Source organism: Schistocerca cancellata, chromosome 2 (genome assembly GCF_023864275.1).
Source record: "Schistocerca cancellata isolate TAMUIC-IGC-003103 chromosome 2, iqSchCanc2.1, whole genome shotgun sequence".
NCBI lineage: Eukaryota > Metazoa > Arthropoda > Insecta > Orthoptera > Acrididae > Schistocerca > Schistocerca cancellata.
The window spans coordinates 1,136,702,939-1,136,730,367 of NC_064627.1; positions in this window are offsets into that span (position 1 = coordinate 1,136,702,939).

Below are 27,429 nucleotides of genomic sequence, written 5' to 3' on the forward strand. Positions count from 1 at the left end.
GCTAGCCGTTCGAGACAAAGGAAGCGAGGCATGCCGTTGAAGAGTACTGAGCAAAGGCAGGACTCTATGCCACGAAAACCTTCAAATTTTAGTCTAATATCGATCAAAGATTTGAGAACAGCCATTCGAAGCAAGTAGCTGGTTAGTTGCTGAAAAACGTGTAGTTAACACGAAAAAACAGAAAAACAAAAGAAAGCCAACCAGCATTCTGCCTGTGATAGAGAACAGACGAAATGATGTTCGCTACTACCAGAATTAAATAAAATCGATTAGCAGGATGAAGGAAGAGGAGGCTTCTTGTGGAGGCTATATCCATCGAAGAAAAGACAGAGGGCTTCTTATTAGGACTACTTTACTGTTTCGTCATAGTAAAGTGTTACCTCTTCTGTAAAAAGCGAATTCTTTTCTCCTTATTTTGTGCAGTTCACACCTTTCAAAAGAACGGGACTCGAATTCAAGAGAGATGGCTTGCTTGAGAAGAAACGTAGTAGGAATCGTTACTATTTTTCTTCAAATAAAATTGATTCTCAGTTGAAGCATTACTTCTGGCAACTCGTCGTTTCAAAAATTCAACAGCTGAAAGGTATTTCACACATGCTACAAGGATTACACATGGATTAAGCAAATATATTATATATGGTTGCTAACTAAACGCAATGAAAATACCACACCCAAGAAACAAGTACTTAGGAAATTCAAACGATAGTGCCCCAAAAGAACCACGTTGTCCAAGTTCCTATTGGCCCTAGGCCTTCGAAAATCTAGCTGCAGCGGCCGAGGCACCATGGACTGATTCTTGAACGATTGTCGCAGGTTGTTAACAATAGTAAGCTGCACCAGCTAGAGAAAATAGTTCCTGAGATGAAATCTGCTCATGTTTGAGTTATTTACTTCGATTTTAGGTTGAAATAGGGTAGGCGGCACCAAGACATAGTTATACAAGCTCTGCCTAGTACTGACTAAATTTCTCATATGAAATTGTGTGTGTAAATCCATAAGATTAAAAATTAATAAAACTTCGTTTACATATGTGACACATGGTTTACGTCTGTAGCTACATGACGACACTCCGTTTCACACTTATGTGTTAGGGACAGGGTTCATCGAATCACTTTCAAACTTTTTCTCTATCGCTTCACTCGGTACCACGCCTAACTCTCTCTCTCTCTCTCTCTCTCTCTGCGAGCTATGATTTATCTTATTACATTACATGGTCATTTCTCCGCATGTAAGTGGTAGTCCACGAAATATATTCGCAGTCAGAAAAGTTCCGTCGACCCTCGAAGCAGTAACTCATCTAGCAGTGTCCATCCACCGCTCTGGAGACTGAAGATGACTCTTTCGTAGAGTCGAAACCGGTCACTCACTCCAATAAAAAATATTTTAACAAGATTGCGATCAAGACCGTTTTAAATTTTAATTTTAACAAATTATAAGATCGCTGACTATATTATCAAAAATTTCAAAAATTTTAATTACCCCTAATTGACTTTTATTTATAACCCTGCATTCACCTGACTCGAAGTTCTGTTTCTTCTGCAACCGAACTCCACTAATTTCCACTAAATCTAATTTGAAATTCTCCATTCCCCTTTTTAAGTTGTCTAACCTTTCTGTCCTATTAGGAGATCTACTATTCCACGCTCCGATCCGTAGAATGTCAGTTTTGTTTTTCCTGATAACAACTTCCTGAGTAGTCTAGACATATGCATGTCCTCGGGGGAAAAAATTATGACAGCTGCAGTTTCCCCATCGTTTCAGCCGTTCGCGCTACCAGCACAGCAATAACATGTTGGTTGACGTAACAACGCCAGCTCAGTCAGTGTTCCAGACAGATGCTGCAGAACAACTAAAAATTCTGCTGCCCCTCTTCATGAACCACACGTTTCTCTGGCCTTTCAAGATACCCTTTCGTTGTGTTTGCAAATAAGGACCGGCTGTCCGTGTTGCTGAGATATGTAAGCGACGCCACCAACGGCAAGGTCCATGCTTCTTGGGGCAGACTCTCGATTTAAAAGGTGCGTAATACAGGAATGTAATATGTCTCAGCTGCTGTTCAATTTGTACATCGAAGAAGTAATGATGGAAATAAAAGAAAGCTTCATGACTGGGATTAAAACTCAGGGTGAAAACTTTCCAATGGTAAGAAACGCTGATGACATTGTTATCCTCAGTGAATGTGTCGGACTATTATAGGATGAGTGGATCGAATTAATAGTCCAGTGAGCACAGATTATGGACTGAGAAAAAAACAAAGAAAGACAAGAACAAGAAGGAGTAAAAAAGATTTCACCGACAAATGTACCACCAAAACTGAAGGATTTTTTAATATATATATATATATATATATATATATATATATATATAGAAAGGGTTGAAATTCCACGAAATATCACCGTAAATAAATTTGTATTTTGACTCCTAGTCTCAGCCACACTCGAGCCATCTTAATATGTCTTGTGTGTAGCTGAAACTAGTAATCAAAATAAAAATTTTATTTGCGATCCTAACTTTGAGGATTTTCAGCCCTTAATATTAAACTTACGACAGATCGCTTGCCTCCAACACTGACAATATGAACGAACATGAAAACTGGAGGATATTGTAGTAAAGGAAGTGAATGAAATTTTCTACATTGGAACTAAAATAACGCATGGCGAAGAAACAAGAAGAAAAGGAGCAAACTAGCGCTGGAAAATAGAACATCATTCACAAAACGTGTACAAGTGTAGGTTTTCCAATCTTTTCCCGAACAGTGCGGTACGTTATGACAACAGATACGGAAGAATATCCTAAAAGCTCTGCTGGATGAAACTACGCTTGAGAACATAATAAAAAAAAAAGTTTTTGTGCAGAGCGTTAGTTTGCCCTTAATCCGTTACTGAGTGGTATGCAATACTACCAGAAAATAGAATTGTAAGAACTAGAAAAGAATAATTTATGTGTTCCGACGGAGTAAACATTTGCCGAGGCCGAAGTGTTTGCTGGACGTAGTGTGGAGTTATTGGGTTTCACAGCACTTCACAGCAGCGCTTGCCTTGTCGCCCGTCTACTCTGTTATCTCCGCGGAACGTGTTGTCTGTTACCTTGTAAGTGCTGTAGTCAAATGATCTATTCATTTTAGACATAAATTCTAGGACAAATTATTCACAACAAGAGTCAAAACTTCTGTGTTGCGTGCTATATTTAACGCATCCTTCAGTCTCCACTAAAAATTAAGTTAAGAAGCCAATTTATTTTTGAAATATCAACGTTCATGTTAGTTGTTTTTAAATTCTTGTAAGAAGAATGTATGAAGACCAGGAATATACTTCTTCATAGGAATTTCGCTCAGTTTGATTCTACGAAACAACTGTCCTATGTTCTTCAGTAATACCGAAATTTAATATTCTTTTATGATAATAGTCATAATGAATTTTCTTTGTAATTCAGTAATAATACTTCTGAAAACTGATGCCACAGCTCAGATGTAACTCTGTCACAGGAATGATTAGTAAGTTAGTTAAATGCTAACATGTTTCCACTGATTCCGTTCACGACAGACGATGAATATGTTAATATACAAGATAGAGAGAGAAAGAAAGAGAGAGAGAGAGAGAGAGAGAGAGAGAGAGAGAGAGAGAGAGTAGAATTTGTCTTGAAAAGATTTTAATAATATTTCCTACATTTCCTCAATCGCAAGGTATGGTTTTCAAATCCCCGTCTGTGCACCCAAAATTAGGATTTTTTCATGTGTTTTCTGACTCGGAGAAAACAAATGTGGTGTGTTTCCCTTTGAAATAGTTAATTACATTTCCAGAGGTCATTCGAAGGATTCATTTATAGAAATTATGTAGAAGGAATCGGTTCACAGGATATGTATACAAGCTTAGTGTTAACATTAATGAACACAATAATTTTTATTCCTACTCACGCAACCATACTTAAAAACTACAGTTCTTTTTTTAATAAGTAACCACTTTTTAAACAAAAATTCTTCCATGGAGTAGGAGCTGTCCAGGAGAAATGACTTGAAGTCAGATTTAAGTTGCTTTGATAGCTGTCAAATATTTTATGTTATTGAGCAAAATGTCAAAAAAATTTTTGCTGCATGTTGGAGTTCTGTCTGAGAGACTGAGAGCTTTAATAAAGTACTGTAGGTGTGGAGATCATTATTCTTCTGAAACCATGATATACTATCTATGGCAGTTTTCTTTAGCGAATATATGTATTGTGCTGGCGGAGTTAAAGTGGCTAGGTCCTGGAACAGGTACGTCCATGACGTCTGTGGCTGAACACCACATGTTATTCCTACTGCTCGCTTTTGTGTAGTCAGCACGCTATTTCTAAGTGATGAGTTACCCCAGAAAATTATTCAATAAGACAGTATTGAGTGGAAACATATAAATCACATCAGTAGGTCGATTCGTTTGTTTCAAAAAGAGCAAAAGTAGCTGAACTTAACTGTTTGAGATGCTGTCTTACGAGTTCAAGTTTTCATCCATATGTACTGTACATCAAAAAATTTAGAACATTCTACCCTATTTATTGCCTCTTGTTCATGTGCTACATCAGTTTTTGGTATGACTACTTGTTGCACAGAACTGAATATAATATGTTTTCTCAAAATTAGGAGAGTCCATTTTCAAACATTCACGTAACAGTTTTTTGAGAAATTTCATTAAATCTCTTCTCTTCCTTTCTCTCTAGCGGGATTTACTATAACATTAGTCTCATCTGCAAAAAGTTCCATTTCTGCTTGTTGAATGTTAAGTGGAAGGTCATTCGCATATATAAGGAGTAGGAGTGGACCCAAACTGAATTTTAAGGAACTACCTTTGTGATTTCTCTTTAAAATTTACTCTCTTTCCAAATTGGTCTGTATTATTCAGCACAACCTTTTTGCATTCTGCTTGTCAAATATGATTCATACCAATTGTGTGCGAAGCCATCAATTCCATAAAACTTAAGATTCTGTAAGAGTGTAACATGATCTTTATAATCAAACGTCTTAGAAAGCTCATAATCCATATCAACGGATGATATTTTGTAATTTAAGGCTTGTAATATTTGGTGTGTAAATGGCTAACTTCGATGAGTTTGTACTCCATCAGAATTTATATGAGTCGCATTTATTTTTGTCTTCCATCTTACATAGTCATAAAAAAAAACTTGGCTATGCTCACGGCGATGGGAGGTGGAGTGCCAGGGGGTTACTCGCGACGTCTACATCTACATCTACATCTACATCCATACCCCGCAAGCCACCTGACGGTGTGAGGCGGAGGGTCTCCTCCCCATCCTCCTTTATGGTCACTCCTGTATGCGGAGATTTTACCATGAAATGTTAATGCGAAGTATGTTTTACGCCCATTTGTCTTACTATTCCTGGACGGTGTGGATTAGAGAAAAGGCGTTTAAAACATACTAACTAATAAGGGGAATACATTCCGAGCAGAGGCCAAAATTCTACAGATTGACACATTACACGATTTGAGAAGCCATGTTCTGGTGCGAGAACGGACGGTGTACTAGGTTATGTTTCTTAGAACTTACACAAGACTGCAGACGGCTGAGTCACGTGAAATGTATGCTTGCCTGTAGAATACATTTAACTGTGACAGTAGGATATTTTTGTTTCCATTAAGAAGCTTGAGTGAGGTAACTTTATTGCTGTTTACATAAGTGGGAGATCTTGTACAGATTATCTGTAACTGTAAAGTAAATGGTTGAACTAACTACAGCTATTTTCAAATCAGTGTGTCTTTCCTGATTCGCTTACCTCTTTAGATAACGATATGTAACATGTTTACGATATGTAACATGTTTAACACTATCGACAGTCCAGTGCTCAGCATATTCTCGATGCGTTATAGCTGGCCGCGGTGGTCTAGCGGTTCTGGCGCTGCAGTCCGGAACCGCGGGACTGCTACGGTCGCAGGTTCGAATCCTGCCTCGGGCATGGGTGTGTGTGCTGTCCTTAGGTTAGTTAGGTTTAAGTAGTTCTAAGTTCTAGGGGACTTATGACCTAAGATGTTGAGTCCCATAGTGCTCAGAGCCATTTGAACCATTTGATGCGTTATATGAGGTAGAGTAGCCGACTGAACTGAATTTCACTTCCGAGAGCTGTGAAGGCCGTAAGAATCCAGGAAGATATTTTTTTACAGCTCTGAAGATGAGCTGCTAACATACTCATCGATTATTTAGACTTCCACAGCTGCATTTAGACACAATTTTCGTGTCGCGAACGATTTCGTTCAACGAACATCGTATGGTGATCTATATTTAAACAAAACGAAAATTAGGAAAACATTTTGTGACTGTTTACTGTCCGATGAAATGCAGAGACGCTCCAGGTATTATTTTAGGTGGTTTTCAATATATTTCCTACAGTGTTATTGGCTAAATTTTATACTCACTTACTGTTATTTTTACAGTCTTCATTTTACTCAATGTTAGGTGAGCAATATTCATCTTAACGTACTTTTATATATCTAACAGATACCTCATTCTTGTTTTTTATTAACACTAGACGATGTAGTCGTTTATTTTGAGAACATTGATCTTTGTTACATAAAGTGGTGCCATAACATTTAATTAATGTTTATTCGTACCAAACAGACGCACTTGTTACATAAATAAACTTATTCTAGTTCTCACGTGCTGATAAATTATTTTGGTTCTCATGCTGCTCTTTAGAGTTTTATACACTTCTGCGATAACTGGCAATAATTTGAATAAAGTCCATTTTATCAACGTTATCAGTAAAGACAGACACATCCTCCATTTCCAAGAAAATTTCCATATACAAAAAGCATTAACACAAAATAAACAGTTGCTCAATTACCAAATTAATATTGTAAATCAGACTTTATATAGAATAATTGATGAAATTACATGAAAAAGAAAAGAGCCTTTTCCATCCTTCACCCCTCTCCCACTCTCCCGCAACACCCTCCCCCCACTCACACTTTCATTTCACTTCTCGCTCCTCACCTTCTCCTCTAACTCACAGTCCATCACACTGCTATATACTTATGTCCACTCATCATGGTTTCTCCCTCCGCTACACAAAAAAAAATCCTCCATCGCTGTTCCTTCTCTACTCTTACGCAGTACATAAATACACAGAAACATAATTAAATAGAATTGCACACTTACAATAACCTGATTAAAAAAAAGTTGTAGGTCAAAGAGAAAGTAGTGGAAAGGTTATGTTGACAACACTACAAAACACAAACTACAACACATACTTGAAGTACAAAAACAAACAGAATACAGTGGTGTGCATAAAAGGGTGTTGTGAGAAACATAAGAAATGCATAGTGCTACGGAACATTTAAAACTTAGACCGAAATTATCAGTGTCTAACGCGGAAAAACAACAATGTGCTAGCGGACGGCATTTCCCGATGTAAGCGAGAAATCAACCGAAAATCACCGAAAGTACAACTAAGCTTATTCTTAGCGAACTGTTTTTCGGTCTAACAGCAAATCAAAATGTAAATACCTTAATTACAGACCACTGATGATGCTTTACCTCAATAAAGCGAAACGCGTCTGGTGAAAAAAATCACTCACTTTTGTAGTTGCAACGACAGAACAAAAACACCCTCAAGTATTACCTAATGTACTTCACTTAACACAACTTTGCAAATTTAACAAAATGCGATTTTAATTTTCTCAACGACATACGACAGAAACCATCCCAATTAGATGTTTTAACTTTTTTACGTTTATTGACAAGTTCGGATATCAGTTTTATTCATTAGTTAATATTATTTTGTTTGATCACAATTACTATTTTCATTATATTATATAATTGCAAAAACCTTTTTTCCATTCTCTTATGGCAGAGTGCTACAGTGACAGGTTTCGAATTATTTCAGAATCAAAACAATCTTGGTTTTTAAGTTATTTAATACCAATAACGTGTGCCGGCCGGAGTGGCCGAGTGGTTCTAGGCCCTGCAGTCTGAAACCGTGCGACCGCTATGGTCGCAGGTTCGAGTCCTGCCTCGGGCATGGATGTGAGTGATGTCCGTAGGTTAGTTAGGTTTAAGTAGTTCTAAGTTCTACGGGACTGATGACCTCAGAAGTTAAGTCCAATAGTGCTCAGAGCCATCTGAACCAATAATGTGTTTCCTCTTTTTGAGGCATTATTTGAATGTCTATAAAAACATGAAACCTACCAGTTAAAAACAAATCGAGGGTAATAGTCCTACCTTTTACCACGGCGCATGTAAAAGGGACTAAAAGTAATAGAACCTTACGTAAAAGAAGCTGGATATGTTATCCATTCGTCATAAAGCTTTATAACATGGAAAATGGACGCAAAACTAACTGGATATGTAACATATAAAAGTAAAGTGGACCTAGTTAAAAAAAGTGAAACTCGCAGTATATCAGGAAGGTACACGAGTGCTGCCTAAAACTTTCAACGATTGTCGCCTGCTCCCTTGAATACACCAATCAACATCATCATAGCAGCCCCGCTAGGAAAATAAGCTCGGTATGAGCCGCATACAGCACCAGGTCCGTTTGGGGCGTCAGAAATATCACTGTGAGAGACCAAGGTGCAAGCACCGCCTATAGCACGGCTGGAGGTGCCCATGTTTCGCGCAAGACCGGCGTAAGGGTCATTTACGGAATACAAAAACTCCATAAAACTAATATGTTAAGAAACATATATGCAAACGACTGCAATACATGACGCCACAGATAAATTAAGGTATTCTCATATAACGCAAGAAAGGTAAAATGATGACACGCAAAATAGGGCGCCAAAATATGCTTATTAAAACTCTGTCATACGGAGTATAATAGCTAAATTCTGAAGCGTATGCACAGTATAGGCATATGTACAAGATCAACAAACCCAAACATCATGATATCACGAGCAGAGGCAGTCGAAAGCATTGCAAACTAGAGACAAAGATCTGTTTTTGTCATTCAAATAAAGAAATGCAGGTTACAGAATTTAAAAAGGTAAACTCTTCTACGATAAAATCAGGTCAGTAACAAGCCCACTCGAAATATAATTTTCCTAACTTTCCTTGCAACAAAACGAACAAGTTAAAAATAGTGCTGTTGGCATGAAATAAAAGACATCACTGCAACAATATTTGAATACTGGTATCATTGTATCATAATATACTTTTTTCCGCTAGTTAGTTGATCGATCAGTAACTTGTTTTTGTCAGCATAGAGACGTTTAACAATTTCCGTCTCCTCGAGTATATTCAGACCTTTTCCCCTTCTGAAGAAGGCGTAGTATTTTTAAGTTTCATAGTATGGGAGACTGGTAACCGCTTGACTTAAGATGCTCAGCAAACGCGGAATTCTATTTAAATCGTCCTTTTCTTTGTTAGCGTGGGTTATCGAAACATTGTCTTAAGCATTCTGCCAGTCTAGCCTATATATAACATTTCACAATCGCTACGCACTAATTTGTATACGCCCGATCCTGGCTCACTACTGATGACAACAAAGCTACGATCCCCCTTGAAACTTTCCTCCGTAGATGGGACGGATCGTCGGGTTTTAAAGCGAAATCCCTTCATAATAGCCCGGAATATTTTAGTGACAACTCCGGCCGTGAAAGTTTACATTTTACAGACAGTGATATTTGTTTGCACGCCAGACGGACAGTGTACCGTATGCGGTTCACACCGCGCTTATTTTCTTAGCTCAAGGTAACATGCGATAGTCGTTGAAATCTTTCCGCCGCCTTCTAGTACTTTCACGCTAAACTGACAATTTTCTCTTCTTTCAGCTGTGTCCACCTTCCGTTTTATGTGTTTTTATGGCGGATGGATTACATATCCTGTTACTTTTGCGGCCATTTTCCATTTTATATGGCTTTATGACGGATGGGTTACATATCCAGCTCGTTTAACGTAGGGTTCTATTCCTTTTAGACCACTTTACCTGCGTAGTGGTGCAAGGTAGCACAATACTCCTTTCTCTATTTGCTTAAAATTGATTGATTTCTTGTTTCTGCAGACAATGTGATAATGCCCCAAAATAGGGAAACACGTTACTGATATTAAATTACTTGACAGCCAACACTGTTTTTACTCTGGAAGTATTTAACTACATCTAATCTAACTTTGGTATCAATGAGACAACAGAATGCATCAGGCTTGCAAATGTGATGACGACACTATATTTTGAAATCTCGGTTTTATACCCACCAGCCACATCCATTTCGTATAATCAATTGCTATTTTACCTGGCGATACAAATTTCTATAAGCACTAGTATTTTTTCTCCTTTTTGTACACACTTGTTTCCTTCTGCTTCTGTTGCAAGCAGTTTGTTACTTTATGGTATGTTTTACACTTTAATTTCATCTTTGTAGTTAAGATTATTATCTTTATTAGGAACTATTATGATATCCTGGAATCGATACATTGCGTTGCGTCGTGACATCAACACAATTCTGTGAGAAGTAGTTACCAAGTCTGTTGGCGGTATGAGTTACAGGGTCAATTCTAGTGTCCGATACCACCCGTCGGCTTCGACCAATGACGTAATGTGTGCTGTTATTTTGTTTGTACCGCATATTGCTGTGGATGAACGTTAAATGATTTCTCTGGATTTCCTCGTTTAGCGCGTATATTAAAAATTCGATGTAGATTGTTTTGATTTCATCTCGTAATTTGCTTTCGGCATCTTTTTTTAATGAAAGTAATCGTGATTTATAAGGTCTTGATTTCTCACGCTGTACGTTATGGGTGAGTCAGTTGTTGTAACCGTAAATCAACTACAAAATTTTTGCAATCATTGGGCGTCATTGCGGGGAAAGAGAAGGATTTTAGTGTTTCAAGGCCATTTAGATAAATACTGTTGGAGGAAGAGTATTCCTAAATGTTACTGTTTATTTTTTGCATTTATGAAAGTAGTCAGCAACAGGAACAGGCCTCGTTTTGTTAGTTATGTGTTGGTGGGTTTGATACTTTTTTCTTGTTTTACGTTGCGTTTTATTATGTTACTGTATTGTGCGAGTGCTACTTTTTTGGTTTCTCTGGAGGGAGGTTTTTCTGTCGCTTTAATATTTTCTGGTTACAATGGTGGGCCGAGGGGTGTTGCTGTGTCTTTGCAGGAGGGATTATGTGATGGACTCGTGGTTTCATTTTTTTATTGTTTTAAAATATTGCCTTTGACTGAGGGCGGGAAGAACTGATTTGAGTGGTACCTCATTCGTGCCTGGCGTTTGTGTTTCTTATTTTTTTTTCATTAGTTATTCTGGATTTTGCTTCTTTCGTTACAGTTTGACCTTCTAACATTATTATCTCTTGTTATGTCCTTATTTCGTTCTTGTCAGCCTCGATCTTTGACTACTTTGTAAGTTCATATGCGGTAAGTTTCTATTTATGTATATGTTTTCCTTTTCGATGTTTTTGTTGCACTTGTCTTATTTTTACTGTCACTCCTGGTGTATCGATTTTATTGAGTGTTATTTGGAGCTACTGCAGCTGGTGTGACTTTCGTGTAGTATAGTTATCGGTTGCAGGGTTTGGTCTTTTTTGCGTTTTATTTCTTTGCGTGTGCAGTAATGTGTGCAAATATTTTCATTTTTTGAAAGTCAAGTCGTATTCTGTAGTTCACAAACAAGATCATTTCTTACGCACGTTTCCGATGTAAGATTTTTGCACAACAAACAGTAATATTGGAATCGGTAACTAGAAATGATGTCCTACACAGGTTGCTTCTAGTTACCAATTCCAACTATTCGACGGTTCATTATTTAGATCGTTTTTGCAGTACGTGTGGAAAATATAATAGAACAGGCTCTGCTAACGGTATACTACGCCTTCCACATCGCTGGCAACAGGTTCTACACCACGCTGTTCTATTATATAATATAATATATGCACTCGTACTTGCTCTCGTGTACTTCTTTATTTCAGTCGTCTTCAACTCGTTTAAATGAAATTCGCGCGTAAATAGTAGTCGCGTTAAATGTATTATTTTATGGCATGCTACATTCGTTTGTTTACGAGTATAAACCGTTCCATTCATGGATTGTCCATTGCAGCATCTTTGCCTTACTTATGACGTCATTGGTCAAAGTCGAGGGGTGGTATCGGACACCAGAATTTATCCTGAGTTACATATCTGAACCATGCGATTCCAGCCGCTAGCTTAACGTCTCTGGTTTCGTTCCCTAGCGACGACCATCCCAGCGTCTCGCTAAAGGGGCAGCCTTGTGGCTTGAAAAGATTTTAAGGGGCTCCGGAACGCCCTATACTTGCAATGTTAAAATAACGCTTATAAATTACATCTTTCCTCACAAAGTATTTGAGGTAGGAAGTTGAACTTTTTACAGATTATTTATTGGAATATGGGCTACAACGTAACACAGGGATTTTACAAAATTTTAGTTCAGTTATTAAAGATGATTTTTTTTCAATTGTAATGAAAATTCACAACATCTTTTTGCAATTTTTTATTTATATATTCAAAAATATATAGTTTTTTGGAAAAAGGCTGTGTTACATTATGCAGAAGGTACTGTGTAACATTTACTGAAAGTTTGAAACAAATATGTTTGGAAGATCCTTAGAAAACATGTAATTAGTATGAGAAAATAAAAGTTTTGGGAATCGAGCGACAAAGATTGGATTAACTTTTTAGTGCATTCCAGGTCCATAGGATGGATTATCTTCATCCTCTGCAAACTCCTCCTCCAGCTTCCTCTTGTTCCTCCTCCTGTTTACTCTTGCTTGTATTTCTAGACTCTTTACAGCCCTGTCTGCAGCCCGAAGGCGTTCCTTGTCTAAAGCAAGCATCGCTCGTACCATGTTAGAATGTCATTATTTACAGTAATAACACATACCTTTGGCTTTCCAACATTTCTCCTTTTCTTAAAAGCCTTCAGAGGATTTCTAATAACTTTACTTTTACTCATTATTGTACTTCAACAAAACAGAGACTCAAGAAACAGAATTAATTACGAATATATTCGAGATAACGACAGAGTAAATAAACATGAAACAATCGACAATCACACCAGCGATATATATTGAACCATCACAGGTTAGCCACAACACATACTTTATCTCACATCACTAAAATGTACCTGATGAACACGGACGTTAATAATAACACCATTTGACAGCAGTTTAACGGCGCCACAGTGGGTCACGCCCATGTAGAACACATTTCAAAAAAAATTTAAAAATAGTTGTAGTCTTCGGAATTGAATAAATTATATATCTATTAAAAGGTAATAGTCTGCAGATTCAGAAAACTCAAAAAAGTAAAAATTGAACTTTTCATTATTTTGAGCCTTTCCGGAGCCCCTTAAGGCATATGCGACTCTCTACGGAGGCTTGTCTGGCTGAGTGTTTCGCACTCTAAGAAGGCTCGCTCGCGGTGACGGAGGTGTGGTCGCCACGTCGTAGTTGGCGGCTGTTTTCGTAGAGAGTGCGCCGGCGCCATTTGACCAGTCACTGCTCCCTTTGCCTTTCGGAACGCGTGTTGCGTATTCTGAGTTAGTCAGTTCCTAATTCTGGTGGCTTTGTTGATGAATGTGGTCCTACCAACATTCCTTGCGACTCTGGCCTCTGGCGTAGAAATAAATGGTGAGCTCTTTGTCTGCGTGTGATTAAGTATCACATACGGTTTTTGGTATCCTGTATTCTTTGCTGAACCGTGATATTTGAGATTTCTGTTGAGTTCAGGCCCTTAGGTGTGTAGCTCTCGCTGGTGGCCGTTACGTGGCCTCGTTTTAAAGTTCGATCAGCATCCTTGGTAATTGGTGGTCTAGTGAAGCAGGGGATACAACCCGTCGGCTTTGACCAATGACGTCATACATTACTCAGAGATAGTAATGTCTTCACTTCGAGCCATAGATAATAAAACAGTCCTGTGTTCCGCATAAGCGCTATCGTTGTACATTAAAATAAATGAATGTGATTTTAAAAAGAGATCGCTACATATTGCTGAAAATATTTTTCGTGCGCATTTATTAAATTAATTGGTTCTTTCTAATTCATTCGGTACTGAATTTCATTCTTAGTGATACTGAGGTAATTTGAACTATTAGTTTATTTTTTAGAGCAATTTTTGGTAATTTCCAAGAATGATCGCCTATCGAAGTCAAGGTGTCCAAACGATACATATCGAGCGTGCGATCGTAAATCGATCATGCGACTCTGGCGGGCGTTATGAGTATGTTTTCGTTGGTCACTACAGCAACGACAAAAGAAGAGAGTTACAAAAATAGTTGTAATTGCTAAGGAGACGACTTACCTTACTAGTCGTCGGTGTTGTCGTCATGTGAAAGTCCATTTCGGTGTTGTGGACGGATAATTTGGAAGAGACGAACCATATATTCTTCCTGATACTCGTTCGTTTTTTGCACTGTCCGCAATGAAATTGTTGCGGTATTTCAGCCTCGAAACTGTTCTTACGAAGTTTTACGTATTTCGCACCGCCGCAGTCTACACAGGCCCTTCTTTCCTCATCCGGTAGTACTGCATATTTGCTACAAAAAGTCAAAAAATTTTCTACGCTGCATAAACATGGAATTAGATTCTTCCATGTGAGAGAATGCGCCGAAGAAACGTCGAGAACACCAGACATCCCACTCACTAACGACATAAATCGTCTGGGTTTCCTTAGCCACTAACAAATAGTTCCGGAGGTATGTAATTTAGAGCAAGTAAGGGAACAACGGAAAACAGAAAAAAATGACGATCACAACGCCCGCCACCGGGTCGCATGATCGATTTCCGATCGCACGTCCGATATTTATCATTTGGACCCCGCGACTTCGATAGGGAATCATTCTTGGAAATTACCCAATTATTAGTATCTAATTTTCGTTTGTAAGTATGGATTAATCTGTTCCCATGAACCTTGATGAGTTATGAGAGACTATGGAAGAAGACATGTTGGCCACGATTGGTTTTTTCCAAATGTGTGGTCTCATTGCTGAGTATGTTCGATGTCGTGAGTGCGGCGAACATATGCGCCTCAAAAGCGTATCTCGTCGCCATACTCACAACTTATTCGTATGGCGCTGCAGCAGAAATGGGTTGTGGCGATCCATTAGAAGAGGGACGTGGTTCGAGAAATCTAAGCTTGCCTTGAGAGACATGAAAATCACTTACTGTTGGGGTTGAGATATCCTGTGCCTGTGTGTGCATGAATGTCGTGTGAGTAAGTGTACAGTTGAGGATTGGTATTCTTTTTGTAGGGAAGTGTGTGGGGAGTGGTGGCCGTTGGGGAGGGGGGAGGGTGTTATGGTCGAAATTGACGAATCACATTTTGGCAAAAGGAAGTACAACAGGGGAAAGCCTCCGGTTGGATTATGGGTTTGGGGGGCAGTAGTTTCAAGTCAGGAGTGTGACGATGTAGTGTTCAAAGTAGTACCCAATCGAAGGAAGGAAGTTTTGGTCAGTTTAATTGAGGATCACATTGCAGAGGGTTCCATTGTAATTTCAGATAAGTTTTCTTCATATAGGGATTTATGGGGAAGGGGTTATCAGCATCTCATAGTAAATCACAATATTGGGTTCAGATCATTATCCAGAGGGACTTGCACGATTAGCATAGAGGGTCATTGGTCAGCTGTGAAGTCTCTTGCAGGGAAAGGGAAACGCCAGATTTCCACCCTTCAAAGTCACCTAGACGAATATTCATGGAGATATAGTATTCTCCAAACAGATTGCCCGTTTACATATTTTATTAAACATGTTGGGCAAATGCACCGTCCGAAATATGTTAGCTACTTTCACATTAGGATGGGGGGGAGGGGGGAGAAGAATGTGTGTGTCTGTGTGTCTGTGTTTTTTCGTAATGTTGTGTTTGTTGTGTATGTGGTTTTTGTTGATGTCTTTCTAGGTGAGCTTCGGTTCTTTTAAGAAGTTCCCATCTGGTAAGTTCACTTTTACATGTTGATCTTTTACTCCAATTGACTATTTTGAAATATTTCATTCTTGTATTACACCAATACGTATGTTTTCGTGTAGTCCAGTATGTAATAAAAATTTCGCAGCTGTCGTTCTTCTTTCATTTCCTAGCACTAGTATCAGTACGATGTTTACGAATCTGTACTAGCAATATTGAAGGCGAAACGGCCGATACAACTGGTATACTATTAGCATCGAAGGCGAAAAAAAAAATCTGTACCCCATAGTGAAGCACGGGATACAAATTGTATATGTGTTGTCTTATTGCCTCTTTGCGTATTTCAACTGAGGTACAGGTTGCAAATGTAACGTACGTCCATTTCCACGTTTTCGTTAGCAGTGTACATAAGTAGTGTACATATATAGAGGTCAAAGGAAATATTGGATACAAATTTTATGTACATAGCTCGTTCTGCCATCGGTAGTACTAATATCTACGTAAGAATAGACTGTTAGTGATAGCGGAGACGAAATAAACAACATACGTAAAATTTGTGTCCCGTGCTTCATTTAGGGTTTAGTGAAGCAGGGGATACATAGTTCAACTGATTAAGAGGGCACTAATGCTAGTGAAAACGAAGAAATCGACGTACGCCAAATTTGTATCCTGTACTGCACTTTCGCAATACAGTTCGAATGAGGTTCGAGATACAACTCATATATATGTGACGAGAAGTATTCTATGCTACCGATATTTTCCATCCATTTTTTCCCTTTCATTTTCCAGAGAAATAATACGATACAAACACACGATGTCCTTAACGTGAAAATACTACTGGCCTTTATATATGTCAACTATATTTTTCTTCTCTCCTATTCCTTTGTTTCTGAACATTCATGACAGCTCTTTCATCTGCATAATAAATGCTCTCTGGCCACTTCTGACGTCATTGGTCAAAGCCGACGGGTTGTATCCCCTGCTTCACTAGACCCAACAATCCTTGCGGCTCTGGCCTCTGGCGTAGAAATAAATGGTGAGCTCTTTGTCTGCGTGTGTTTAAGTGTCATATACAGTTTTTGGAATCCTGTATTCTTTGCTGAACCGTGATATCTGAGATTTCTGTTGAGTTCAGGCCCTTAGGTGTGTAGCTCTCGCTGGTGGCCGTTACGTGGCCTCGTTTTAAAGTTCGATCAGCATCCTTGGTAATTGGGAGATGCCCGAGTCATATTTAAGACAGCTGTAAAAACGGTCACACTTTGAGCGGTTTTAATTCCATTATTATCTGATTAAGCACAGAGATGGTTTCCTTAAGCTCTGTACCTGTGCCGTATTTTGTACGCTCGGTGGTTCAAACTGTGTTTTTTTTCATATTTAAAGCACTGATGTACTGGATCTTTAGAATTACATCTGCATTTAATTCTGAATGATCACATTTTCAAAATCATCTAGAAATTGTGTGTTGGCTCCTGTGGACTAAACAGACGCAATTTCTCTTCTCTGAGGGCAAGCATCCGCAAGCGATTTCTAATTCCTATTTGTTATGTCATTCTAATGAGTGTCATGTGTGTGTTTTAGAGTCTCAGCTAAAACAAGCATGTGTTTCGTGAGTGGCCGAGCCATGTCGGTACCTTGGACAATATATTAAATTACTCACTTTTATCTATCCTGCAAATCTGTTAATTGATGATTCTGCTTTTGCTTTGTGGCGATATAAACATTTTAAAACATTTCGTACCTTGATAATTTTTGTCTTCTTAGTGAATTTAGAAGACCGACTGAGCTAAATTGTTTTGGAATCCAAAAATTTTTTCTTTAAATTTCAGTAGTGATTATTCTAATGCTATTATTAAATACTTCTTGTAACTGTCTTCACGTAACTGATTTTTGGCTCTTTGGTAGATTGTCTTCTACATTAAACATTTCTATATACCATTTATCCATCCCCGAGAATCGGGACTCGATTTTTGCCAGTTATCGATATTGATACTGGCAAAATATTGGTACCAGGTGTTCCAAGACTTAAGAGAATGTTTTAATTTCAAAATCACTCTACTCTATAACTACCATGGTGACTCTGGGAAAGCAACGATTATACATGTTAGATACAGAGAAAAGAGTCTTGGTTGCACAACATAGATTTATTTAATCTTTACATGTGACGCGTTTCGCCTGTTCTAGTCGTCATCAGGCATTCTGGGGACATCACAAATTGGTTGAAGTGTAAAATGCTATAAAGACTACAAGAAATGAATAAATTAAAAATGACAGAAGGAAAAGAAACACCGACTGGGCTATCGAGCGTAGGGCCATATTTGTATTTCAGGGAATGGTGAGGGGTATAAATTTCAACCCATAAAATATTGCAATATATCGAGTTTACCAATAAAATCTCTGCTAATAGTGACCGAGGCGCCGAACGTAATTAAAAGCCCCAAAGAACTGGGAAGAAGCAGCCATATAGCCACTGTCAATACTTCTTTGCATCACCTAGAAGCAACACGAAAAAAGGTAATGAGAGTAGGTAAAAATAAAGGTACTGAGGTGTGCAAAGGACACCTAACTTAGGCAAATGGGAAAATTCAGTGAGCAGAAAATACAAGTGCAAAATACATCCATGTAATGGCTAGCCTAATACACCTTTGGCAGTGAATAGGCACTGATAAGAAGAAAGAACCAGCTTAAGGGGCTCCGGAATGCCCTATACTTGTAATGTTAAAATAACGCTTATAAATTACATCTTTCCTCACAAAGTATTTGAGGTAGGAAGTTGAACTTTTTACAGATTATTTATTGGAATATGGGCTACAACGTAACACAGGGATTTTACAAAATTTTAGTTCAGTTATTAAAGATGATTTTTTTTCAATTGTAATAAAAATTCACAACATCTTTTTGCAATTTTTTATTTATATATTCAAAAATATACAGTTTTTTTAAAAAGGCTGTGTTAAATTATGCAGAAGGTACTGTGTAACATTTACTGAAAGTTTGAAACAAATATGTTTGGAAGATCCTTAGAAAACATGCAATTAGTATGAGAAAATAAAAGTTTTGGGAATCGAGCGACAAAGATTGGATTAACTTTTTAGTGCATTCCAGGTCCATAGGATGGATTATCTTCATCCTCTGCAAACTCCTCCTCCAGCTTCCTCTTGTTCCTCCTCCTGTTTACTCTTGCTTGTATTTCTAGACTCTTTACAGCCCTGTCTGCAGCCCGAAGGCGTTCCTTGTCTAAAGCAAGCATCGCTCGTACCATGTTAGAATGTTATTATTTACAGTAATAACACATACCTTTGGCTTTCCAACATTTCTCCTTTTCTTAAAAGCCTTCAGAGGATTTCTAATAACTTTACTTTTACTCATTATTATACTTCAACAAAAGAGAGACTCAAGAAACAGAATTAATTACGAATATTTTCGAGATAACGACAGAGTAAATAAACATGAAACAATCGACAATCACACCAGCGATATATATTGAACCATCACAGGTTAGCCACAACACATACTTTATCTCACATCACTAAAATGTACCTGATGAACACGGACGTTAATAATAACACCATTTGACAGCAGTATAACAGCGCCACAGTGGGTCACGCCCATGTAGAACACATTTCAAAAAAAATATTTAAAAATAGTTGTAGTCTTCGGCATTGAATAAATTATATATCTATTAAAAGGTAATAGTCTGCAGATTCAGAAAACGCAAAAAAGTAAAAATTGAACTTTTCATTATTTTGAGCCTTTTCGGAGCCCCTTAAGGCATATGCGACTCTCTACGGAGGCTTGTCTGGCTGAGTGTTTCGCACTCTAAGAAGGCTCGCTCGCGGTGACGGAAGTGTGGTGGCCACATTGTAGTTGGCGGCAGTTTTCGTAGAGAGTGCGCCGACGCCATTTGACCAGTCACTGCTCCCTTTGCCTTTCGGAACGCGTGTTGCGTATTCTGAGTTAGCCAGTTCCTGATTCTGGTGGCTTTGTTGATGAATGTGGTCCTACCAACATTCCTTGCGACTCTGGCCCCTGGCGTAGAAATAAATGGTGAGCTCTTTGTCTGCGTGTGATTATCATATACGGTTTTTGGAATCCTGTATTCTTTGCTGAACCGTGATATCTGAGATTTCTGTTGAGTTCAGGACCTTAGGTGTGTAGCTCTCGCTGGTGGCCGCTACGTGGCCTCGTTTTAAAGTTCGATCAGCATCCTTGGTAATTGGGAGATGCCCGAGTCATGTTTAAGACAGCTGTAAAAAAACGGTCACACTTTGAGTGGTTTTAATTCCATTATTACCTGATTAAGCACACAGATGGTTTCCTTAAGCTCTGTACCTGTGCCGTATTTTGTACGCTCAGTGGTTCAAACTGTGTTTTATTTTTCATATTTAAAGCACTGATGTACTGGATCTTTAGAATTACATCTGCATTTAATTCTGAATGATCACATTTTCAAAATCATCTAGAAATTGTGTGTTGGCTCCTGTGGACTAAACAGACGCAATTTCTCTTCTCTGAGGGCAAGCATCCGCATACGATTTCTAATTCCTATTTGTTATGTCATTCTAATGAGTGTCATTTGTATGTTTTAGAGTCTCAGCTAATACAAGCATGTGTTTCATGAGTGGCCAGCCATGTCGGTACCTTGGGCAATATATTAAATTACTCACTTTTATCTATCCTGCGAATCTGTTAATTGATGATTCTGCTTTTTATTTGTGGCGATATAAACATTTTAAAACATTTCATACCTCGATAACTTTTGTCTTCTTAGTGAATTTAGAAGACCGACTGAGCTAAATTGTTTTGGAATCCAAAAATTTTTTCTTTAAATTTCAGTGGTGGTTATTCTAATGCTAGTATTAAACACTTCTTGTAACTGTCTTCACGTAACTGATTTTTGGCTCTTTGGTAGATTGTCTTGTACATTAAACATTTCTATATACAGTTTATCCATCCCCGAAAATCGGGACTCGATTTTTGCCAGTTATCGATATTGATACTGGCAAAATATTGGTACCAGGAAATCAAAGACAAGAGAATGTTTTAATTTTAAAATCACTCTACTCTATAACTACCATGGTGCCTCTGGTAAAGCAACGATTATACATGTTAGATGCAGAGAAAAGGGTCTTGGTTGCACAACATAGATTTATTTAATCTTTACATGTCACGCGTTTCCCCTTTTCTTGTCGTCATCGGGCACTCTGGGGACATCACAAATTGGTATAAGTGTAAAGTGCTATAAAGACTACAAGAAATGAATAAATTAAAAATAACAGAAGGAAAAGAAACACCGACTGGGCTATCGAGCGTAGGGCCATATTTGTATTTCAGGGAATGGTGAGGGGTATAAATTTCAACCCATAAAATATTGCAATATATCGAGTTTACCAATAAAATCTCTGCTAATCGTGACTGAGGCGTCGAACGTAATTAAAAGTCCCAAAGAACTGGGAAGAAACAGCCATATAGCCACTGTCAATACTTCTTTACATCACCTAGAAGCAACACGAAAAAAGGTAATGAGAGTAGGAAAAAAGAAAGGTACTGAGGTGTGCAAAGGACACCTAACTTAGGCAAATGGGAAAATTCAGTGAGCAGAAAATACAAGTGCAAAATACATCCATATAATGGCTAGGCTAATACACCTTTGGCAGTGAATAGGCACTGATAAGAAGAAAGAACCAGCTTAAAAGAATTAATAAAATATGAAGCAACGAAGCCAAAAACAACGCTAAACGGGAAAACTAACTGTAACAATGATAACTTACCGCCCCTTGTACGAATAGCACACAGTCTGGAAAACGATTGCTTTTCACCCTAACGAATCCACATCCGTGATATGAGAACAGGTGCCACGCTACAAACGCACCCTGCAGTATTAAGAAGTCATATGTAGAGAAAAGTGGGAGGTATCTCTAGCATTCCATAAGTGGTTCATTACAGCTGTCCACAACATATCGCCTCTCAGAAATGAGGCAACACTCAAATAGATGCTCCAAGCTATAAAGTTGAGAAGTTGGTTTCAAACATTAACAACGCAGCGTGGTACACCGAATACCAGGGCAGATGAAAACAAACGATGTTCTACAAGTACGAGCGCTAACAGTAATACCACTACGCCGCCCATCCTCCTAACAGTGCAGTAGCACTCGGAGCCACAACTTGCTAGCCACTAACAGCAGTCCGCAAACTACTCCATCCCGTTCCGGGACTCGAAACAGACTGCTCTCTCCCGGGCGCTCCGGCCTTACTCCTCGCCGCACAGGGGGTGCCAATGTTCGGTGCCAAAGATCGCAGACAGCTCACGACAACGAAAATCTGTCGCGGAGCGGCACACGACCTTCTTCTGGTTCAAAATGACTATCCGATTTGTGTCTTTTCCTGTTTCCATCAGTCAAGTGCTAATAACTTTTCAACCGGTCGGTGTGGCCGAGCGGTTCTAGGCGCTTCAGTCTGGAACCGTGCGACCGCTGCGGTCGCAGGTTCGAATCCTGCTTCGGCCATGTACGCGTGTGGTCTCCTTAGGTTAGTTAGGTTTAAGTAGTTCTAAGTTCTAGGGGACTGATGCCCATAGTGCTCAGAGCCATTTGAACCATTTTTGAATAATTTTTCTCTTGTCACTTGCTAAGCATATAGCTAGTCTGATTTCCGCCCATTGTCCTGTTTAATTGGAGCACAGGCGTTAATTGACATGTTTAGTGATGGTGAAGACTAGGTTGATGTTTAACACACTAGTCACGCAGAATCAGTGAGCAGAGAAATTGGATACGGACGTACTATGGAATGAAGAGATATGCTTGCAGTCCTCTAAGGCTGTAGATACGGCTATAATGAATAGTATAGCAGGCAGTTCAATGGATGTCTCTAAACAGGTTCATTCACAGAAGTTGGGAAGAAAAACATAGGTACAAGGAAGATAACTGTGAAGAACCTTGGATAACAGAAGAATGGGTTCAGTTGGTCGACGAAAGAAGTAAATACAAAAATGTTCAGGGAAATTCAGGAATAAAGAAATCAATTTCAGTTATTAGTGGAATAAATATAGAGCGCATGGCACCTAAGGCCAAGTGGCTCCAAGTAAAATGTGAAAAAATCGAAAAACAAATGATTATCGGAAGGACTGAAGTCAAAACAACCGTCGATGTAACTAAAAGGAAGGGGATAACATTAAAAGCGCAATGGTAATTCCACTGTTTAATTCAGAGGAGAGAGAGTACTGGTGGTAGCAGTACGCTGAAGGCCTATATGAGGGGCAAGATTTGTCTGATGCGATGGAAGAAGAAACAGTAATCGATAACGAGGAGATAGGCGATACAGTATTATAATCGGAATTTCGAGGAGCTTTGGAAGACTTAAAATCATAAAAAGGACAAGGGATAGATAAAATTCCGATGGAATTTTTTAAATCCTTGTGGCAAGTGACAACAAAACAATTACTGAAGTTGGTGTGCAGAATGTATGAGACCGACAGAATACCATCAGACTTTCGGAAAAACATCATCCACACAGTTCCGAATACTGCAAAAAAAAAAAAAAAAACTGTTTAGACCTAACTGACCTAAGGACATCACACGCATCCATGCCCGAGGTAGGATTCGAACCTACGACCGTAGCAGTCTAGCGGTTCCGGACTGAAGCGCCTAGAAATGCTCGGCCACAGCGGCCGGACCGAATATTGAAAGAGCCGGCAGATACGAGAATTATCGCACCATCAACTTAACGGCTCGTGTGTCCAAGAAGCTGAGAAGAATAATATACAGAAGAATGGAAAATAAAATAGAGGATATGTTAGGTGAAAATCATTTTGGCCTTAGAGAAGGTAAAGGCACCAGAGAGGCAGTTCTGACATTCCTGTTGATGATGGAAAGAAGACTGAAGAAAACTTCAATGATGATGTAATTAGGAAACCGAATATTTTGAAATTATTGGGCATAAAATCTAATGGAAATGCTGCAAAATCTTTGATGCAAATAGATAAAGAGAGAATCCTCAAAGCAGATATTGCTAATTTAAAATGCACAACAGAATCCAGACAGAAAAGAAGAAGGACCAAGAGAAGAAAAGAAGATGAGTATGATTCAGATGATGCTCAGTATGGTGCAGGAAAATTCTCATCAATAACTATACTAGAATTGCAATATTAAACTTTAAATGGATTTTTCTCAAAACTACATTCTTTTTACTTTCATGTACCATTATTTGATAAACTAATTTGGTCTATGTGTTATGCAGATGCTAATAACTTATCACAAATTTAGAACCACCAAACAATCACAAACTGTTTTATAATAAATAATGTACAAAAGTAAGTTAAATTTTACTAGTGAAAGAATAATTTTTTTCTTCAAAAGCATGATAAGTATTATGTTCATTTTACTTGTAAGCTGAGGCATATATGACATATAAAAGCAATAAAAGTTTCATTGTTTTATCACTTACAGATTTTCTGAAAAGTGTACCTGTTCAAAGGATAAAATAGTATTGGCAGAATAGGGATAAAATTGCCTTCCATCTCCCCTTAAGGTTGACTATGAATAAATTTGCCGTTGTAACATGCATTTTTCGAACCCACATCTGTTTAGGCAATACGTAAAGCTTTCAGATTCAAAAATTTAAAAAGAGACACTGTGTGCGAGTATATAAAAGACTACATAATATTTGTGCACGCTTGCAGCTTTTGTATCGTGAAAGACTCAACAGACGACTGGAAGACGGGCTTCAGCTTTCTATACCAACAACTATTATTATAGCGAAGTCTAATCCATAATTAAAAACAAGCACTTCACGCATATTGCTGTCCATGACTAAGGAAGAGCCATAAAAAATTTCATAAAATTGATAACCAAGAAAATGTCAAAGAAATTTGATCATGGAGTGTGAATGACATTATGACAGGAAAGATTCTATTTGGAATGTGATGTTGTGAGGGGTCCACTTGTACGTGGAGCCCGATTTTGCAATACATTTCATGAAAACTGACATGCAATGGTTATCACATTTGAAACCACTGAACCAAAGATGTTGCCTGAGTGGCAGAATCGATTTAAGTAGAGGCGCGTGGATCGCAGTAGCAGTTGCCGTTGCCCTCTGTTAAAGGCAGGATGTAAGAGTTCAAGCTAGTGGCTAGCTGTGAGATTTTAGCTGTTGGCCTATAGACGCAGCATAACACAGTTTTGTAAGGTAATGAAATTTTGTATATGTAGTTTTAAGTATGCAGCAGCGCAACGTGGATTTTGCTAATTCTAACAGTACCGTCCCTTGAGTGTAGGAACCAAGTATTTGCCATCAGGCTTAATGTTTAGGTTGATTAAGTATAGCCGATTTGTAATATCTTGTGAGTTTTGTAATCCTGATACAGACAAGTTAAATTTTGGAATCTATTTTGTTAAAGGGTGTTAGACTTTGTCATGTAACAATCCAAGTGTGTTTAATTACGATAATAACTGAGAACTGTAGAACAATTGAGAAGTTCACTGATTTTGAAGTTAATGTAAAATGTTTCATATTAGATTTTGTGAAGGAGAAACTTTATCCTGAATACAATTTTCGAACTGAAGCATTCGGTCTTAGCATATCCCTTCATCAGCACCTCATCCTCTTCCACATCATGTTTATTTAAATCCAATGAATATTTTTTAAAAGAAATGATTTTTCAATCAGAGCCAGAAAAAATTTAATGTGCCAGAATATAAAAGTATTAATGTTTGTAACAGTTTTCATGCGGGCAGCATTCCACAGCGCTGAGCCAATATCCAAAATCATCACTTATCATTTGCAAGGTTATTCATTTATCAACTAATCTACTGACATTATTTGTATGATGATATCTTATGGCCGACATTGCCCTTCGCTGAGCCAGGATTGAATATTTTGTATGCCTACTGTGGAGGGAACAGAATACCAAGATTACATCCGTTGCAACTCAAGCGCTACGTAAAATGTATTTCATTGTTTATTTGCGTAGAGAATTTCATCAGTTTACTGCACAGGGACATAGAACTCGGTGATCACGAGTCTGAGTAAATTTCAGAGGGACTGATTTCATTATAGGCATTACATACTGGTATTCCAGGTTAAGTTGTTTAATTTTTCTTTGGATTACAGTAAGACTGATTAAGCACACCATTTGTTCAACAACACATCACACAGTAAATTTGGTTAACACAAATAAAGATGTGTATTTTTAAAGAACGTTACACTAAATTTTAAAGGACGTTACAATCTGAGATGCGAAAAAGTGGAATCACAGCAAGTTATTTGCCAAAATCTGCAGCAGAATTGATGATTTCTCCATTTTTGCAAAAGAAGACTGTGAATGGAAAGTCATATTGCGAATTCATAACTAAAGAGGAATTGAGGGGTGAATCTCATGTCTACAACGTATTTTCTTTAGTGTCACAATAGTAAATCTCTGTAATCAAATAAAGTTGCTGATGAGAAGTTTAAAAAAAAAGAGTTGTTCTGAATACTAACCTAAGGTAAACAAAAAATACAATGTTTCAATAAATGACAAAGAATTGGAGCAATAAATACAATTTGATTTCAAATTCATCTATTATTCTCAACACTATTTATTCACTGATGGCGAACAACATTTTTTTATTCATGTGAATGATTAATACGTTATTCACTAACAATAATTTACATTAATCTGTATTCGATATTCACAAAAACTTCGCCCAAATCTGATGGTAAGCAAAGTGCATCACGTATGTGCATACTGTAAATGTGCAGCCTATGTGCAAATGTATGCAGACGCATGAAATTCGCTTGGCCATCCACAAACGGCTATCATTACAATCGGTAATCTTCGCCAACTTGCGTCAAAGTTTGGGAAGAGTATTCACGCTTTCACTCGCACACCACAGGCGCGTGACAGCCACGCGTTTTCAGGGCTCTCGTCCCTCGAGTCGAGCTCCGAAGTAGCAGACGCAAAGCGGCAGACGCACGAAACTTGAAAAGTGCTGTCATGATACTCTGTACAAGCTCCAGGTAATATTTCAAAAATACTTTATAATTACTGAAAATGGACACAAATGATTAAGCTTAGGCAGTTTCTACATCTGCAACTATATTTATACACCGCAAGCCACCCAACGGTGTGTGGCGGAGGGTACTTTACATGCCACTGTCATTATCTCCCTTTCCTCTTCCAGTCGCGTATGGTTCGCGGGAGGAACGACTGCCTGAAAGCCTTCGTGCGCGCTCGAATCTCTCTAATTTTACATTCGTGATCGCCTCGGGAGGTATAAATAGGGGGAAGCAATATATTCGATACCTCATCCAGAAACGCACCCTCTCGAAACCTGGACAGAAAGCTACACCGCGATGCAGAGCGCCTCTCTTGCAGAGTCTGCCCCTTGAGTTTGCTAAACATCTCCGTAACGCTATCACGGTTACCAAATAACCCTGTGACGAAACGCGCCGCTCTTCTTTGGATCTTCTCTATCTCCTCCGTCAACCCGATCTGGTACGGATCCCACACTGATGAGCAACACTCAAGTATAGGTCGAATGAGTGTTTTGTAAGCCACTTCCTTTTTTGATGGACTACATTTTCTAAGGACTCTCCCAGCGAATCCCAACCTG